Here is a 21,124-nt window from a genome sequence, read left to right on the forward strand (position 1 = left end):
ACGGGAGCCGAAGAAAAGGCAGACTTGAGTTGTTTAAAGGAGTCTTCTGCTTGAGGAGGCCAGGACTTGGGATCAGCATTTTTCTTGGTTAAAGCCACGATAGGAGCCACAATGGTAGAAAAATGTGGAATAAATTGCCTGTAATAATTGGCGAACCCCAAAAAGCGTTGGATAGCACGGAGTCCGGAGGGGCGTGGCCAATTTAAGACGGCAGAGAGTTTGTCTGGATCCATCTGTAGTCCCTGGCCAGAGACCAAATATCCTAGAAAAGGAAGAGATTGGCATTCAAACAGACATTTCTCAATTTTGGCATAGAGTTGGTTGTCACGAAGTCTCTGAAGAACCATACGGACATGCCGGCGGTGTTCCTCTAGATTGGCAGAAAAAATTAGGATATCGTCCAGATATACCACAACACAGGAGTATAATAGATCACGAAAAATTTCATTGACAAAGTCTTGGAAGACGGCAGGGGCATTGCACAGTCCAAAGGGCATGACCAGATACTCAAAGTGTCCATCTCTGGTGTTAAATGCCGTTTTCCACTCGTCCCCCTCTCTGATGCGGATGAGGTTATAGGCGCCTCTTAAGTCCAATTTAGTGAAGATGTGGGCACCTTGGAGGCGATCAAAGAGTTCAGAGATGAGGGGTAAGGGGTAGCGGTTCTTAACCGTGATTTTATTAAGACCGCGGTAGTCAATGCAAGGACGTAGGGAGCCATCTTTTTTGGAGACAAAGAAAAATCCGGCTCCGGCAGGAGAGGAGGATTTACGGATAAAGCCCCTTTTTAGATTCTCCTGGACGTATTCGGACATGGCAAGAGTCTCTGGGGCAGAGAGAGGATAAATTCTGCCCCGGGGTGGAGTAGTACCCGGGAGGAGGTCGATAGGGCAATCATAAGGCCTGTGAGGAGGTAGAGTCTCAGCTTGTTTTTTGCAGAAAACATCCGCGAAGTCCATATAGGCCTTGGGGAGACCGGTTACTGGAGGAACCACAGAGTTACGGCAAGGGTTACTGGGAACCGGTTTTAGACAGTTCTTGGAACAAGAGGACCCCCAACTCTTGATCTCCCCAGTGGACCAATCCAGGGTTGGGGAATGAAGTTGAAGCCAGGGAAGTCCAAGGAGAATCTCCGAGGTGCAATTGGGGAGGACCAAAAGTTCAATCCTCTCATGATGAGATCCGATGCTCATAAGAAGGGGCTCCGTGCGGAAACGTATGGTACAGTCCAATCTTTCATTATTTACACAATTGATGTAGAGGGGTCTGGCGAGACTGGTCACTGGGATGTTGAACTTGTTGACGAGAGAGGCCAAAATAAAATTTCCTGCAGAACCAGAGTCCAAGAAGGCCACTGTAGAGAAGGAGAAGGCAGAAGCAGACATCCGCACAGGCACAGTAAGACGTGGAGAAGCAGAGTAGACATCAAGGACTGTCTCACCTTTGTGCGGAGTCAGCGTACGTCTTTCCAGGCGGGGAGGACGGATAGGACAATCCCTCAGGAAGTGTTCGGTACTAGCACAGTACAGGCAGAGGTTCTCCATACGGCGTCGTGTCCTCTCTTGAGGTGTCAGGCGAGACCGGTCGACCTGCATAGCCTCCACGGCGGGAGGCACAGGAACAGATTGCAGGGGACCAGAGGAGAGAGGAGCCGAGGAGACGAAACGCCTCGTGCGAACAGAGTCCATATCTTGGCGGAGTTCCTGACGCCTTTCAGAAAAACGCATGTCAATGCGAGTGGCTAGGTGAATAAGTTCATGTAGATTAGCAGGAATTTCTCGTGCGGCCAGAACATCTTTAATGTTGCTGGATAGGCCTTTTTTGAAGGTCGCGCAGAGGGCCTCATTATTCCAGGACAATTCTGAAGCAAGTGTACGGAATTGTACGGCATACTCGCCAACGGAAGAATTACCCTGGACCAGGTTCAACAGGGCAGTCTCAGCAGAAGAGGCTCGGGCAGGTTCCTCAAAGACACTTCGGATTTCCGAGAAGAAGGAGTGTACTGAGGCAGTGACGGGGTCATTGCGGTCCCAGAGCGGTGTGGCCCATGACAGGGCTTTTCCGGACAGAAGACTGACTACGAAAGCCACCTTAGACCTTTCAGTGGGAAACAGGTCCGACATCATCTCCAGATGCAGGGAACATTGGGAAAGGAAGCCACGGCAAAACTTAGAGTCCCCATCAAACTTATCCGGCAAGGATAAGCGTATCCCAGGAGCGGCCACTCGCTGCGGAGGAGGTGCAGGAGCTGGCGGAGGAGATGACTGCTGAAGCTGTGGTAGCAACTGTTGTAGCATAACGGTCAGTTGAGACAGCTGTTGGCCTTGTTGCGCAATCTGTTGTGACTGCTGGGCGACCACCGTGGTGAGGTCAGCGACAACTGGCAGAGGAACTTCAGCGGGATCCATGGCCGGATCTACTGTCACGATGCCGGCTGGCAGGTAGTGGACCCTCTGTGCCAGAGAGGGATTGGCGTGGACCGTGCTAGTGGACCGGTTCTAAGCCACTACTGGTTTTCACCAGAGCCCGCCGCAAAGCGGGATGGTCTTGCTGCGGCGGTAGTGACCAGGTCGTATCCACTAGCAACGGCTCACCTCTCTGGCTGCTGAAGATAGGCGCGGTACAAGGGAGTAGGCAGAAGCAAGGTCGGACGTAGCAGAAGGTCGGGGCAGGCAGCAAGGATCGTAGTCAGGGGCAACGGCAGAAGGTCTGGAAACACTGGCAAGGGACACACAAGGAACGCTTTCACTGGCACTAAGGCAACAAGATCCGGCAAGGGAGTGCAAGGGAAGTGAGGTAATATAGGGAGTGCACAGGTGATAACTCTAATTGGAACCACTGCGCCCTTTAAATCGCAGAGACCCGGCGCGCGCGCGCCCTAGGGAGCGGGGCCGCGCGCGCCGGGACAGAACAGACGGGGAGCGAGTCAGGTAGGAGAGCCGGGGTGCGCATCGCGAGCGGGCGCTACCCGCATCGCGAATCGCATCCCGGCTAGCAGCAGGATCGCAGCGCCCCGGGTCAGAGGACGTGACCGGGGCGCTGCAGCGGAGGAGGTGAAGCGAGCGCTCCGGGGAGGAGCGGGAACCCGGAGCGCTCGGCGTAACAGTGATGTCACGCCCCCCCCCCCATGGACATGAATGGAGGGGCATGGCGTGACGTCATGACCACTGCTGGCGGAACCCAGCATTTGTTCAGAGCCCAGCGGCAAGACCCCCGCGATAAGAAATCTTATCCCCTTTCCTTTGGCTAAGGGATAAAATGCCTAGCCGCGCAGTACCCTTTAAAGGTGTGTCAAAATTTTACAAAAAATCCGTTATTTGGGACAGAAATTTCAATTGTCGTACAGCTAATAATGGAACCATGATCGGCGCTGATTGATCCTGATACATAAATTCTTCTTCCAATTGTTGAGAGGATCCCGGCTTACAGCCCCCCATTTGTCAATATGGGGGGAATTTATAATCGCGTTCATATATTTTTTTAAACGTAAATTCTCAGTTGCGCTAAGCTGACTTAGCTAAAACCCGTGTAACTATGTAATAAAACATGATATCAGGATCTATGTCTCTCGTAATTTTCTCTACACTCTTAGACTTCCTAATGAATGCAAATGGTTCTTAAGGAGACTGCGGTTTCTTAGTCTTTTCTTCAAATACGTTTTAAACGGATTAACTCTGGCTCTTAAATTTACAATGCAGTGTATTGAAATAAGACATAATCTCACAATTAAACTATGGAGATCCAATTATTAGCAAAACGGTGTAGTTGTGGGGGCGCAGGTATATGGAGGGGTTAGATTTTCATGAAATAAGGCGGATTCCTAAGGGAACGTTAGAATTTGGAAATATATTTTAATACATTAAGTTAAATGTTAAGTTAAATCAAATGTTCTAAAAAATGCCTAATGTGTATTTTGAAAGGGGCAGGGCTTCAGTGGAGTGGGTGGAGTCAGGAACGAGTTTTGAAGACCTGGGGCCAAGAGTTTAAGTCCAGCCAGGGTGCCATCTACTGGAAGATTCTATAATTATGTTTCTGGGGTAATTTTAAATGATACGTTCTGGTAGGTTTATTAAAGAGGTATTCTGATATTTTTTGGTTCTTGAAACATAAGACAGGGACAGTAAAGTTAGTATAGTTAATAATATTCTAATAAACTTCACTTACCTGTTTGGTGGCTGGTATAAAAAAAAATTGTCTCTCTTTTTCCCAAAGTAAATTTTTTGTAGCTTACAAAATGAGTGTTTTCTCGGACCTTTCCCACCTTGCTGTGTGGCCCGAGACAATACATCACAAGTCAGGTGCTGAAAGGGGGCTTGGCCACGTTGTCTGTTGTGTGTGAAGCCAGCCCTCTAATGACATTACCAACGTACGTGTGCATGCATTTATCATTAAACAGATCCACAGCTTGTGTGTCAGGTTGTGCTGTGCTGCAATGGGTGGGGCGACCGATGTGTGGGAGGGAAATAAGTCACCTCCCACCTTGAAACAAAGGATTCTGGGGATTGTAGTCTGATGGAGTTTACAGAAACAGGAAGTGTCAAGTTCCCAAAAACAAGCCAGCAGTGTGATGGGGGGCACAGGACGTGGCCTTTTACCACAAACACAAGCACAGATCCTTGGTAAGCATTACTGTATGACACTTAGTTACTTAAGTCACCTTTAACTTATGTTATATGAGGTTCTGTTTAGACTGACAACATGGCTTCTGTTTATAAGTTATGCAAATGGATAAAGACGAATCTAGACAAAGCCCATTGACTTCTATTATGTCTACCTACACCTTTAAGTCCCCATAAGGGACCATTTATAGTAATAATTCAATTGCCCGTACTGTTCAGTATTATGCCATAGCATTGAACTGAGCAGTCATGTCCAAACTCTACGCCCGCCTGAGGCAGAGTGTATAAGAAGATGTACGAGGTAAGAGGGAGCCCTCTGGCTTCCATTTTAACTGATGGAGACTGCCGCACACCAATACGGAGGTCCCGATTAGTACCCCGAACCATCCCAAAGGCGGCAATTGTTAGCAGCATAATGTTAAAGAGGTGCTCAGCTGCTAGACATCTTGTTCCCTATCCAAAGAATAGGAGAAAAAATATCCGATCTAGCCCCCCCGCGATCTACATGCAGAGATTGATTTCTATAAAAAGGAGATACATATTTTATCATAATATAAATGAAGTATGTAGCATTCAATGCCACATGATGGAGGCCATTCTTCCTAAGATGACAAAATCAATTTGGTACACATATATATAAAAAAAATAATAATAATAATACTAATAATAATAATAATAATAATAATAAAAACACCAACTTTTGGTGTAAAAATTTCACAAAAAATCTGATTAATTAGAAGCCAGACTTTGATTTGCTTTAGACAATGCATTCATGCAGGAGAATGGAGTGCTGCCCCAGAGAGGAGTCCCTGCACCTATAGCCTGGGTGTCCCAGAGGGTAATATTGTATGCATCTCTACTTACACTCAATAAATTCGCCAGGCCCTTTGCATCCGACACAACAATGTTTACAATTGCTCCTGTAATGTAAAGGAGCAGGGACTCCAGTCTTTGACAGGAATACATGCTCCTGTACACTGAGGTAAATAGTGATATTGTATGCACCTCAGTTTACACTCCAAGAACCAAGCGTTCTGCACCCAGCCCAGCAATGTTTACCATAACTCCTGTACTGTAAAGGAGCATAGACTCCAGTCTTTGACAGGAATCCCTGCACCTGTACCCTGAGTTAAGTGGTGATATTGTATACATTTTAGTTCACACCCACTACATTCCCCAGACCAAGCCTTCTGCACCCAATTCAATCATTTTTATCATAGCTCCTATACTCTAAAGGAGCAGGAACTCCTGTCTTTGACCGGAACCCCTGCTCCTGTACTCTAAGGTTTAGTGGTAATATTGTATGTACCTCAGTTTATACTCATAGCATTTGCTGGACCAAGAGTTCTAAACCCAGCCCAGAAATGTTTACTATAGCTCCTATACTGTAAAGGAGCAGGGACTCCTGTCTATGACAGGAATCTTTGCTCTTGTACCCTGAAGTAAGTGATGATATTGTATGTATTTTATTTTACACTCACTACATTTGCCGAACCAAGCATTCAAACCCAGCTCAGCAATGTTTACCCTAGCTCCTATACTGTAAAGGAGCAGGGACTCTTGTTTTTAACAAGAATCTATGCTCCTGTACCCCAAAGTAAGTGGCATAGCGTGCGCTCCGGTCCCCTTCCCCAGACCGGAGCCCCCGCTCCCTCGGACTACTGCCTTGGGACCCCGGCGTTCCCCGGTCAGTGTGACTGTGTCCCTTGTGTCGGGGACACGGCTGCCGTGACTGCTGGTCCCCGTTCACACGCCGCAACCCTATTCCACTTACATGGCTCCCTGCGCCGTCCACCTCTGCCTCTCGGCGTGCGCGGCCCCGCTCTCTAGGGCGCGCGCGCTGCCTTCAGTAAATTTAAAGGGCCAGCGCACCCGTAATTGGTGCGCTGGTTCCTCACTTCCTCTGTCCTTCCCAATAAAAGGCACCTGCCCCTTCCTGCCCTTGCCGGATCTTTGTGCCCTAGTGCTTCTGAGAAAGCGTTCCATATTTGGTGTATTGCCTTGCCTGTTGCCGAACCCGTTGCTACCGAATACTCACCTTTGAACCCTTGCCGCCTGCCCTGACCTCTGCTACGTCCGACTACGCTCCTGCCTGCTCCCTGTGTACCACGCCATATCAGCTGCCAGAGAGGTCGAGTTGCTACTGGAGGATACGACCTGGTGGTTACCGCCGCAGAAAGTCCATCCCGCCTTGTGGCGGGCTCTGGTGAGAACCAGTAACCACTTAGAGCCGATCCCCTGGTACAACCCGCGCCATCGCCTCTCTGGTCCAGAGGATCCACTACCAGTCCTGCCGGTACGTGACAGTAAGTAGTGATATTGTATGCTTTTTAGTTTACACTCACTACATTCATCGGACCAAGCATTCTGCACCCAGCCCAGAAATGTTTACTATAGCTCCTATGCTGTAAAGGAACAGGGACTCCTGTCTTTGACAAGAATCCATGCCCCTGTACCCTGAGGTATGTGGTGATATTGATGCAATTTAGTTTACACTCACTACATTCGCTGTACAAAGCATTGTAAACCAAGCCGAGCAATGTTTACCATAGCTCCTATACTGTGTGGTTACCGCTGCAGCAAATCCATCCCGCCTTGTGGCGGGCTCTGGTGAGAACCAGTAACCACTTAGAACCGATCCTCTGGTACAACCCGCGCCATCGCCTCTCTGGTCCAGAGGATCCACTACCAGTCCTGCCGGTACGTGACAGTAAGTAGTAATATTGTATACATTTTATTGTACACTCACAACATTCACCATACCAAGCATTCTAAACCCAGCCCAATAGTGTTTACCATTGCTCCTATACTGTAAAGGAGCAGGGACTCCTGTCTTTGACAATAATCCATGCCCCTGTACCCTGAAGTAAGTGGTGGCATTGTATGCATTTTAATTTATACTTACTACATTCGCCAGACCAAGTCTTGTGCACCCAGCCTGGCAATGTTTACCAGAGCATCTATACTAAAAGAAAGCAGGGACTCCTGTCTCTGACAAAAGCCCTGCTCCTGTATAAACTTTGCTTGGATAATCACCCAACAATAGGGACACTTCCAAATACAGTAAAAATCAAGATCAGAATCCAAAATGAATGTGATCAATTTGGCAAATTGGACCCTCTACATTTTTTTAAATTAATTAATTATTTAATTAATTAATTAAATTATTATTTAAATTATTTACATTTTTTGGGAATTTGTGGGAACCAAAAAAGCTTACATTTGTGTAGTACAGAACCCCAGGGACAGTATGTAGGATGACAAAGAATATACATTGTGCTCCCCCACACCAGAGATCAGATATACACCGACAAACACAATGGTTATGCTGACAGTGCTGGAGGCTGCGTTCACTGACCCTGAGAACGACAATTATTGTGTTTTTTATTTTATTAATTTTTTATGTTATATAACATGTTCTTATTATTTAACCCACAGAAATTTCTGCACGTATGATATCTAAAGAAAAACACGGTGACACATTGTAAAGGAAGGAGCTGCGCCAAGCTAAGCGATCAAACATCCCACTCTCCACACAGACCTCTCCTTGTTTGTAGGAATTTTCTGGAGGAGGCAGAGGGTCTGCAGACACAGGGGGCGTATATAATGTACGTATTTCCAAGCCCCTAACCCAGTGTTTCCCAACCAGGGTGCCTCCAGCTGTTGCAAAACTACAACTCCCAGCATGCCCGGACAGCCAAAGGCTGTCCGGGCATGCTGGGAGTTGTAGTTTTGCAACAGCTGGAGGCACCCCAGTTGGGAAACACTACCCTAACGGAATTGCTCCAGCTCTGTCCCTACAGAAGGACGGACGTACATAGAAGCAGTTTTACTGTATAGTAGTTATATTATTGTATATAGGAGCAGTATTATAGTAGTTATATTCTTGTATATAGGAGCAGTATTATAGTAGTTATATTCTTGTGTATAGGAGCAGTATTATAGTAGTTATATTCTTGTACATAGGAGCAGTATTATAGTAGTCATATTCTTGTACATATGAGCAGTATTATAGTAGTTATATTCTTGTATATAGGAGCAGTATTATAGTAGTTATATTCTTGTATATAGGAGCAGTATTATAGTAGTTATATTCTTGTATATAGGGGCAGTATTATAGTAGTTATATTCTTGTATATAGGAGCAGTATTATAGTAGTTATATTCTTGTATATAGGAGCAGTATTATAGTAGTTATATTCTTGTATATAGGGGCAGTATTATAGTAGTTATTTTCTTGTATATAGGAGCAGTATTATAGTAGTTATATTCTTGTATATAGGAGCAGTATTATAGTAGTTATAATCTTGTATATAGGAGCAGTATTATAGTAGTTATATTCTTGTATATAGGAGCAGTATTATAGTAGATATATTCTTGTATATAGGAGCAGTATTATAGTAGTTATATTCTTGTATATAGGAGCAGTATTATAGTACTTATAGTCTTGTATATAGGAGCAGTATTATAGTAGTTATATTCTTGTATATAGGGGGCAGTATTATAGTAGATATATTCTTGTATATAGGAGCAGTATTATAGTAGATATATTCTTGTATATAGGAGCAGTATTATAGTAGTTATATTTGTAGTAGTTAAGTTGCGGATCTTCCGTCCATTGTGGCACGTCAATTGCAGCAGTTGGCCCGACAGGCGCAGCAATTTTCTCAACTTTCAGCCATGATGCAGCAGCTTTTGGCCTTGCAACAGCAGCAGGTACCACATTCTATCCCACTCCCACCTCCAGCTCCTGCAGTGTCTCCTGGCTCCCAGCTGCGCCTGCCTTTGCCTTCCAAGTATGATGGGGATTCCAAGTCATGCAGAGGCTTTGTTACACAGTGCTCCCTGCACTTGGAGCTCATGTCTGAACTGTTTCCGACTGAACATAGTAAGGTGGCTTTTGTCATTAGTCTACTGTCCGGAAAAGCCCTGGCTTGGGCTACACCCCTTTGGGACCATGGTGATCCAGTATCCTCCAATTTGTCGGCATTCTTGGCCGAATTTCACAGTGTCTTTAAGGAACCCGCACGTGCCTCTTCAGCTCAGATGGCGTTGCTGAACCCCTGTCAAGGGATTTCTACTGTTGGTAACTATGCGGTTCAATGCCGAATTCTAGCCTCTGAACTTGCCTGGAATGATGAGGCCTTATGTGCTACATTCAAAAAAGGACTGTCAAGCAGGACTAAAGATGCCCTTGCAGCACGTGATCCTCCATCTTTTTTGACAGAACTGATCTCCTTGGCCACACGCATTGATGTGCGTTTTGCTGAGAGACAGGAGAAATTGCACTTAGAGAGGGAATCTGCCCGTCTGACACCTGTGTTCCAACGCCCACCTCTTCAGCTGCCTGCGCCTCTTGCCGAAGAGTAGACTTGTATGTTTAAGGCCAGCACCTGGCCGAAACGCGTCATTTCCAACTTGTACCTGTTGCTTTGGGCGTGATGTTGAAATAAAGCTGCGCATATTTGATCTGCATCTGAGCTGGATTCCGTTCTATTTTTTCATCTTGTCGAAGAGGTTATACAAGGAGATTGGTCTCTTATACAAGAGAGATCATGACGACGCAATGAGAATTTGTGCTTGTATTGTGCTAGCCCGGAGCTTTTTCTCAAGGACTGTACAGTTCGCCCGCACCTTGGGTACATGGGAGAGGCATCCCTGGGTGTGAATACTACCTCTCAATGCTTAACTATTCCTGTACAAGTCTTCGCTTCAGCCAAGAAGTTTTCTGCAAGAAACAGGCTGAGTCTTTGCTTCCACCTCGTCCTTTTGACTGCCCTATTGATCTTCTGCCTGGTACCACTCCTCCTCGTGGAAGGATATACCCTCTATGAGTTCCTGAGACCAAAGCCGTGGCTGAGAATCTCCAAAAGGGATTTATCCATAAGTCCTCTTCTCCTGCTGGAGCAGGTTTCTTCTTTGCAGGGAAGAAGGATGGCTCACTCCGTCCATGCATTGACCACAGGGGACTTAACAAAATCACGGTCAAGAACCGTCACCCTCTACCTCTTATCTCAGAACTTTTTGACCGTCTACGTGGTGCCAAGGTCTTCTCCAAGTTGGACTTACGCGGTGCGTATAACCTCATTCGTATCCGTAAGGAAGATAAATGGAAAACGGCCTTCAATACATGTGATGGACATTTTAAGTATCTTGTAATGCCTTTTGGTCTCTGCAATGCACCGGCGGTTTTTCAAGAGTTTGTCAATCAAGAGTTTGTCAATCTTCCGTGATCTTCTCTACACCTGTGTTGTCGTATACCTAGATGACATCCTGATCTTCTCTTCCAACTTAGAGGAGCATCGTACTAATGTTCGTCTGGTTCTTCAGCGACTACGGAAGAATCCTTTCTACGCCAAACTGGATAAATGCCTGTTCGAGAAATCTAGTCTTCCATTTCTTGGCTACATTGTCTCTCATCAAGACCTGCAGATGGATCCAGATAAGTTGTCTGCAGTATTGGATTGGCCTCGTCCTTCGGGCCTAAGTGCTATTCAATGCTTTCTGGGATTCGCTAACTATTATCGTCAGTTTATCCCACATTTTTCATCCTGGGTTGCTCCTATTGTGGCTCTCACTAAGAAGGCATCTAATCATAAATCTTGGCCTCAAAAGGCTGAAAAGGCCTTCTCCCATTTAAAGTCTGCATTCGCCTCTGCTCCGGTGCTTACAAGACCTGATCCGGAGAGGCTCTTTGCTTTGAAGGTTGATGCCTCATCAATTGAAGCGGGTTCCGTTCTCACTCAGAAAAACGCCAAGGGCAAGAGTGTAACTTGTGGGTTCTTCTCCAAGACTTTCTCTCCTGCTTAGAGGAATTACTCTATTGGAGATCGTGAACTCCTCGCTATCAAGCTAGCTTTGGAGGAATGGCAACATTTATTGGAAGGTTCTTCTCATCTGGTCAGCATCTACTCCAATCTTAAGAATCTTCTATACCTTCAGTCTGCTCAGCGTTTGAACCCCCGCCAGGCAAGATGGTCACTGTTCTTTTCTAGGTTCAACTTCTTCATTCACTTCCATCCAGCAGACAAGAACTTCAGGGCTAATGCTCTCTCCAGGTCCTCTGACATCATTGGTTTGGACTCCACACCTAGGTATATTATTCCTCCTGACCATTTGATTCCTGCTGCTCCTGCCGAGATTCAGCAAGTTCCTCCGGGATATCCTTTGTGCCCGCCAGATTGAGACTCAAGGTCCTCAAATGGGGTCATTCTTCCTTGACAGCAGAACATCCTGGAATACACAAGACTCTACTTCTTATTTCCCAGCACTACTGGTGGCCCCATCTTGAACGTGATGTTTCTGATTTTGTTCGGTCCTGTGAAACATGTGCCCGTGACAAAACTCCTCGACAGAGACCTGAAGGACTCTTACATCCTTTACCCATTCCAGAGGCTCCCTGGTCTCATTTTGCCATGGATTTCATCCCTGATTTGCCACCATCTCATAATAACACTGTCATCTGGGTCGTTGTAGATCGGTTTTCCAAGATGGCTCATTTCATTCCTCTACCAGATCTTCCTTCTGCCCCGCAGCTGGCGAAGTACTTCTTGTTGAATGTCTTTCTTTTACATGGTCTTCCTCAGCATATCGTTTCAGATCGAGGAGTGCAGTTTGTCTCTAAGTTCTGGCGAGCCCTTTGTAACTGTCTGGACATCAATCTGGACTTCTCCTCGGCCTACCACCCTCAGTCCAATGGTCAGGTGGAGAGGGTTAACCAAATCCTTGAGACTTATCTTCGGCATTACATTTCAACTCGTCAAGATGACTGGGTTGACCTTCTTCCCTGGGCTGAATTCACATATAATCATAAGGATTCTGAGTAGACAAGGTCTTCCCCCTTTTTTGTTGTCTGTGGACTCCATCTCCGTTCTCCTCTTCCTCTCCCAGTCTCCTCCGGTGTGCCTGCTGTTGATGAGCTGGTCCGTGACTTCTCCACCATCTGGCAACAGACCTGAAACTCATTATCCCAGGCTTCTTCACGCATGAAGGTGCAAGCGGATAAAAGTAGAAGACCTCCTCCATCCTTCTCTCCTGGTGACATGGTGTGCCTTTCATCCAAGTACATCCGCTTCAAGACCCCTGTTACAAGCTTGGTCCCCGTTACCTTGGTCCCTTCCAGATTCTACAAAAGATCAATCCTGTCTCCTACAAACTCCGTTTACCTGCTACGTTACGTATTCCCAATTACTTCCACGTCTCTTTCCTCAAGCCTCTTGTCATAAGCTGGTTCTCTCCGAAGAGTCTTGTCCCCACACCTGTCTCCGGCTCATCTTAAGTCTACAAAGTTCAGCAAATTCTTGCTGCAAAAACTGTGAGAGGTAAACAATTTTTTTTGGTCGACTGGGAGGGTTACGGTCCTGAGGAGAGATCTTGGGAGCCTGAGGAGAATATCCTGGAATTTGACCTTCTCAGGAGTTTTCTCTCTTGTAAAAGGAGGGGGAGACCAAAGGGGGGGGGGGTACTGTTACGTTATGTACTCCGACCGCACATGCTGGCCGTGAGCGCATGGTCCCTTTACCTGCTGTAGCCCCAGTCCGTCACTCTCCGGGTGTTTCTCCTGTCTCCGCCTCTGCTTCTCTCCTCCGGCGCGTGTCTCCATCCCCTAGGGTGCCGGAGCTTTAAGATTTAAAGGGCCAGTACGCTCATTAGTGTAATCCACCTGTGACTCATTTATAAATTCCTCCACCTTCCTAAGTTTCCTGCCGAATCTTTGTTGCCTTGAGTCTGAGAGAAAGCATTCCTGTTATTGCCTTGCCATGTATCTGATCTCTTGCTTTGTGACTCGATCTTGCTCCTCTGCTGCCTGCCTACTGACCTCCTGCTACATCTAGACTATGCTACTGTGCCGCCTGCCCTGACCTTCTGCTATTCAGACTACGAGCTGCCTTGTCCCTCCTGTGCCTCGCATCTCCTCAGCCGCCTGTGTGGTCGAGCCATGCCAGGGGTAGCGACCTGGGTGTCGCATGCAGCAGCAAGTCCAACCTGCTTTGGTGAAAACCAGCGGCACCTTAGACTCTGCGCCCTGGTACGGTCTGAGTCATCTTCCACACAGGTCCAGCAGATCCACATCCACCAGGGTTCCTGTCTTCAGAAATGTGAGTGTTACAGCAGTAGTATAGTAGTTATATTCTTCTTTATAGGAGCAGTATTATAGTAGTTATATTCTTGCATATAGGAGGCAGTATTATAGTAGTTATATTCTTGCATATAGGAGCAGTATTATAGTAGTTATATTCTTGTATATAGGAGCAGTATTATAGTAGTTATATTCTTGTATATAGGAGCAGTATTATAGCAGTTATATTCTTGTACATAGGAGCAGTATTACAGTAGCTATATTCTTGTATATAGGAGCAGTATTATAGTAGTTATTCTTGTATATAGTAGTTTTATAGTAGTTATATTCTAGGTAGATATAAGCAAAAAAAAAGAAAAAATTGGAAAACGCTTCACTGTCTCCAGATTAAAAGTCCAAAGTAGTCCCAGCACTGTTAAAAACCATCCATTTATTTAGAATCCATTAAAATCGACAAGATAAAAAAGGTGCACACTGGCATGTTCGAGGTAAAACCTTTTGGTATCTTGTCGATTTTAATGGATTCTAAATAAACTGATGGTTTTTATCAGTGCTGTGACTACTTTGGACTTATATTCTAGACAGTTATATGCTAGGAGTTGTAGTTTTGCAACAGCTGGAGGCACCCCGGTTGGGAAACACTGACCTAACCGCATGGCTCCAGCTCTGTCACTACAGAAGGACGGATATTATAGGTAAGTCAGACTCCACACATGGCTATAATGGGCTTTTAGTTTCCCGAATCCCCTTCTGCGCCCTTTACCACTCGATAGCATCACACATAAGCGTTTACCGATCGGAGCAGCTATTAGCTGTGCAGTATGTGCGCTAGCACTGACTGGCGACGCTTAATTATGCCAATAATGAGCAGCAGGTGAGAAGCATTTATCACGTCCTCCCCGCATCGTAATAGTGCCCCCTGGATGCCCACTGACTCACGCGGAGAGACGGGCGCATAACTATGCAGCTGCAGACTGGCAGCAGAGCCAAATATCACAGTAAAAGCAACAAAGTGAGACTGGAAATTGGACGGAAAAATTATGTTTAGCAAAGGAAACTGTTTAAAAAGAGAAGTGTAATTGTAATTATATTTTATACATGGGAGGCAGTATTATAGTAGTTATATTCTTGTATATAGGAGACAGTATTATAGCAGTTATATTCTTGTATATAGGAGTAGTATTATAGTAGTTATATTCTTGTATATAGGAGCAGTATTATAGTAGTTATATTCTTGTACATAAGAGCAGTATTATAGTAGTTATATTCTTGTATATAGGGGCAGGATTATAGTAGTTATATTCTTGTATATAGGAGCAGTATTATAGTAGTTATATTCTTGTACATAAGAGCAGTATTATAGTAGTTATATTCTTGTTTGTATTCGGGGACTCAATGCGTAGCGTACCTACCTAAACTAATCACCTGATGAACTAGCTAACAGGCAGTCTGAGTTGTGCCATGTACTGCCGCGTGTAGGTGTACCTGAATAAAATAGAGGGCATACCTAATAATCGTGACTGGATTAAAGAAGAAAATGGGGGGGGAATTACATGGGTGGAATGCGAAGAACCCGCGGCGTGGGGATGAGCTGACGCTGCGGGTTCTTATAGTTGTAACCCCGCCCCCTCACACAAACACAGGCCAACTACGCCGGCCTTCCCACTTGTGTTCGGGGACTCAATGCGTAGCGTACCTACCTAAACTAATCAATAATGTAGGTGTACCTGAATAAAATAGAGGGCAAAATTGCAAAATTTGAAACAAAAGCGTTTTATTACCAAACAACATTACAGTACCAAGGACTGAAAAGCACGCGACATTTCGGCCTTAGGATTGGGTATGTAGCGCATGTATGTGCTGGATTTCCACCGGCCTAACTTGCGAATTATGTGAGCTGGTAACCCCTGCCGTGATGCAGATGACGCGGCACCAATACGAAGGGAATGACCAGATATGACTTCCGGATTACCCCCTAAACCTCTTACTAAGGCACGTATGTGTTTGATGAATTGAGCCGTGGTGAGAGCAGTCCCTTGAAACAACAGCAGTGGCTGAGATCTACTGGCTCCTAGACACGAGAGGTCAAGAGATCGCTTAGGACATGCACCGGACACCATCTGTGCTTGGTTGTAAAGTATCGGATGGTAACCACTTGCCCTGGTAGGGACGTTTTAGTAGAGTTTAATTCTAGCTTGTAGTGATCCGAACTCCGTATTAATTGCCCCAATGTCAAGCAAGGGCTACTAGCTGACTTACAAGTGAATTCACCGGGTCTGAGGAACCCGTAGTAACCTAAAAACAAAGCTGCCTTCAGACACAGACTATCTCTGAAGCCAAATGGAGATCTATCTAAAACGTCGGCTAAATCTCGAAATAGTTCGGCCGCCAGAGGTTGCCGGAAAGGAGTCTTCACTCCCTCACACCTAAGAGCGCCCCTAAGTGCGGCTTTCACAGCGTGTGACGTGAACAAAGATGCTAACAGTGGTTGTGCTAATGTGATGTGGCGCTGAACCCCGGCAAGGTAAGACCTGATTGTGTTGTGAGCAAGGTGCAAAGAAGAGTGGCAAAAGCCGATGAAACCAAGTAGGAGAGTGATAGAGGGGGGAGTTTCTTCAGGAAAATTGTTACAGAATGTGTTATAAGTGCTCCAGCCTGTGTTATACATCTTCAGAGTGCTGGGGGCCAATGATTTGATGATGAGATGTTTGGCGGCTTCCAAGTAGAGTGTTAGTCCAGGATCAGTTCTTGAGGCATGGGCACTGGAGCCCCTTGAGGGTCTGCCTCTGGCATGATCTGGAAAAAGAGTTGAAAATTCAGTCTGGATAAGGCATCTGCGGCCGTGTTCCTAACTCCTTGAATATGTGAACTGGTGAACCGGAAGTGATGCTGCAGGGACAACCATACTAATCTCCTGACTAAGGACATAATCAAGGCTGACTTGGACCTGCCTTTACTCAGAATGTCTACAGTGGCTGCGTTGTCCGAAACAAACATCACAGTCTTCCTGTGTCACAGATGACCCCAAACTTTGGCCGCAGCTACGATTGGCTAGAGCTCAAATAATGCTGAGCTAGAGGAGAACCCGGGAGACCGAGACACTTCGGCCGGCCACTCTCCTGCCATTCACTTTCTGCCCCAGACGGCAGCAAAGCCAATGGAGGACGAAGCGTCCGAAAATGTCAACGGTGAGAGATTATCAACGCCAGGAACAAAAAATGCCCTGCCATTCCAGTCTCTGAGAAATGACTCCCACATGAGCAAATCTGCCCTGGCATGCTGATCCAAGATTACCACATCATTCTGACCAGGGACCGAAGCCATGAGTACCAACAACCTGGAAACGAACGACCTGCCTTGTGGCATTATGCGCATCGCAAAGTTCAGCATGCCAAGGAGTGATTGGAGCTCGACCTTCGTTACCCTAGGTGACATGAGGGTTTCGTGTATTATCTTACTAATGCGGGACAAGTTATCCATGGGCAGCCTGGCTTCCATGGCTTGAGTGTCCAATTCTATGCCGAGGAACGTGAGCGACTTGCTTGGACCTTCCACCTTCCTATCTGACACTGGAATTTGCATTTGACTGAACGAAGCCAGGAGGACTCCTAGATCCCTGGGACGTGCTTCGCCTTTCTCAATTAAAAGGAAATCATCCAAATAATGTATCACATGATTGCATTCGAACCTGTGTTCTAATATCCAATGTAAAGCTTGGGCGAACTTATTGAATATGCAGGGGCTGCTACGAGACCCGAAGGTTAATTTGACCGCAAAGTAATATTGGCCACGCCATTTGAGTCCGTGCCATTTCCACAACTCCGGATGAATGGGAAGGAGTTTAAAGGCGTCAGCAATGTCTGCCTTAGACAACCACGCCTCACCCCCTATGCTAAGAATCACTGCAATAGCCTCGTCAATTGATGACTACTTGAGAGCAAACTCTTCTGCTGGAACAAGAGAGTTTAAACTGGGAGTGGAGGACGAGTAAGGAGCGGACAAGTCGTAGATCAGACGCTGTTTATTATTGAACTTGCCAACTACTAGGCCTATCGGATTAATTCTCCAGACATCAAACGGTGATTCACAAAAAGGGCCTAACACAAACCCTTTCTGTACCTCGTTGGCAATCAACTGATCGACTACTGCCGGGTTTCGAGCAGCTGACCTCAAGTTTTCACACTCAAAAGTGGCACTGGGGAGAGCCACCAAACCAGTGTGAAAACCTTCTACTAGACCTGACATCAGATATGACACAAACTGGCTGTCTGGGTGCTCCTGAAGAAACAACTGCATGAACGATACCTCCACCACTGTTAGTCATGCTCTGACTTTTTGGGGGCATGCTGTCTTCGGGTGAGCCCGGAAGCAGACTGCACAAACGTGCAGCAGTCTGCACTGGTGGTAATTGCAGACAGTATGATTGTAATTATTGCAAATTTGGGATTTGCCCAAGTATCGGATGGGTCTACCCAGTTTGTCAGTTAAACCCGACAACTTAGGACCTCTCGTAGGCACAGTGGAGGAGGATGTCCCTGGAGCTGCCTCTTCGTCCGTGTTATTGTGGCTACTGCACCATTCCGTCGTATGAGCTATTGACTGACATTTGGCGCAAACTGGGGCTTTCAAACCCGCGAAATGGTTGCAGAAAATTTCGGTGTCGATGGCTGCCCAATTCATGGTGTAATTGTACTGAACTAACGCAGCGGCCGCTTTGGCGGAAAACGACTTATGATAGTTGTAAAACGTATATCCACCATATTTGTGAGACAGCTCCGTCACTTTGAAGAGGTACATGTCGAGCTCTTCGCGACGCTCAAGTTTGACCGAGCATATGATATCCCTATATATGGCGAAGGCCATACTAAACTCAGCAAGGGAAAGTTTCCTGCTAAGTCTAACATCCTTTGCTCTGAGGATGACCGATACCTCACCACATGCAATTGTCTTGTTTTCAATAATGTCATGCGTGGCAATCAGAAGGGAGGCAAGGTTGACGTCCTTACCCTCAATGATATCCTTCTTCAAATTTGCCGGGATGAAGTGGGCAGGAGCTATGCTGGGAACTACTGCTTTAAGTCCAACAGACATGGCCGGGATCGACTGCTGAACTGGCTGGGCGGTGGTAACTGAAGGAGAATTAACCCGGTTCTCTAAGTTATCAATCCTGGAGGAGAGGGATTTAATCAAGGTGTGGAGCTGGGTGATGGATGTATGCAACGTTTGCATAGATACTCCCCCGCCGCTGGGCCCTGCTTGATCGCTAGAACCCGCTGGGTCCGTGATTAACAGGCGGTAAAGTTCAGCCTTCCGGGCCGTAGCTGGAAACGGAATGCCCCTCCGCACAAGCTCGGCCGTCAGTTTAGGGATGGTCCAACTACGTAGTGACTGCACACTACCGTGTTCTGATGTTCTAGCGACTTTCTCCAAGATGGAGCCGGAGTCCTCGATATCAGAGGCATGAGACATCCCTACCAACGAGAAATGATAATTACCGCCAGACCGATATTGTGTAGCTGAAACCTCAACCCGTTCTAGCACCACCAATCACGCAACGAACCAGAACACTTACCTAACCTGCCCTAATTACCCGGGAAAACGATGATGAGGCCTGAAGACATGTCAGACCTCCATATGTGACATGGTGACATTGGTGGAAACATACCCTTAACAAGTGACAAGTGACCAATACAACGTGACAAGCTTCGAAATGCCCAATGACGTGATGGGCTATCGCCTGTTATCCTTACTACCCAAAGACGTGATTGGTAATAACCGTAACTACCTGAGATCTGGGAACTCTTACGGGACGGACGAACGGATGTATCACAAAGAACCTGCCCACTGGAGACTGTGCACAACCTGAAAAGAAGTCGAAAACCCAGTCAAACCAAATTGCTACTCTTGCCACGGCTCTGACTAACCGTACCTACCCGAAAATGGAAACTCGTGGCAACTACCAAGACATGCAGCTCCGTACCCTACTAAACTCGACCGACTGGACAACTGACAGTCAAAGCTGAATCTGAAACAAATACAAAGAAAAACATAATCCAACGCTACCTATCCACCGACAGTTAGGGACGTGCACCCAATGACGTGATGGGTAACCCAACCAAGATTGCCCATACCTGTACCGAGAAAAGAGCTGATCTGCCCTGCGAGCCCACGTACCAGCCTGGGACTGAATCAGTGGACCGTACGCCAACACGACCTAATAACAATGAACAATCCATGACCGAAGTAACATGCATCTTATCCCTTTTCAGCCCTACATACCTACCCTAATAACTGAACACGTATAGCCAATAACCCTGGATATGGAGTTCAGTCAACTACTGACCCAGCCCCAGCAGGATAGCTGAAATACAAAATACATCGTACCGTCGGTCTAGCGAATGACAGTTTGGGACGTGAACCCAATGACCGAATGGGTAACCCCGACCAGTGAATGTCAATACCTGAACTGGAACACATGCGCTGATCACAACCACGAGCAATGTACGAGACTGGCACTAGAGAAGCAAGTCTGATACCAACGAACCTAGTAATTGAAAACACAATGACAATCTGAATCTGCCAATAGTACTCCAAACTCTACCCTAGATGCTTACCACCACGGAAGAACACTAGTACGTGACACTACCGCAACACACTGTCCTCTAACGCAAGGGAGTTCCTCCCGACAGCAACAAACAGTCATGATGTGAAGACCCCAGCAGTGAACGACAACTGAAGTGCACGAACCTAGACATGATAGTACAAATGATTACAGGAGCCTCCGATCATATACGACTCTATAAGATAACCTGGAACCTGGCGACGCTATGACGCTGCTTATGTGGGGAGTGTCGTGCGCAACTGATCCACCCTAACTGAACCATGCTGGATGACTAGTGTAAGCATTACCTGTACCCCTAACGTACCCACCACGTGCCACCTCGTGATTCTTTTTTTTTTTTTTTGAGAATCCTATAGATAACCAGTAGTGACTACAGCGCCAAAGGCCCCAGATTACCTGTGCCTAGGCTACGCCACCACTGTGACCCATATGCCATGTGTGTAAGTGCCTAAGCATTAAAAAGTGCCTGGAGCACGCAAAGGGCACCCCTACCGATGATTGACAGTGGTAACCCTGTACCAAACCCTCAGGATGACGCCCCGCAACTGTGCCTCCCGTGTAGAGCGAATGATGTTCTGAAGCAGCAGTGCACCCCTGTGAGATGCGCATAACAGACTCCCTGCGAGGTCCCTAACGTGATTGCTAACCCACGCCCACGTGCTAGGTGACAGACTGCTACAGATACCGGGGCAACTAAATATAGCCAAGCCCCTGCTAACACATATCATGTGTCTGCCCGGAGAACTGCGCCACATGCAGACCTGGGACCTGCCACACCAAGCGGAGAACACCCTGAATATGCGCC

This window comes from Hyla sarda, chromosome 7 (genome assembly GCF_029499605.1).
Source record: "Hyla sarda isolate aHylSar1 chromosome 7, aHylSar1.hap1, whole genome shotgun sequence".
Lineage (NCBI taxonomy): Eukaryota > Metazoa > Chordata > Amphibia > Anura > Hylidae > Hyla > Hyla sarda.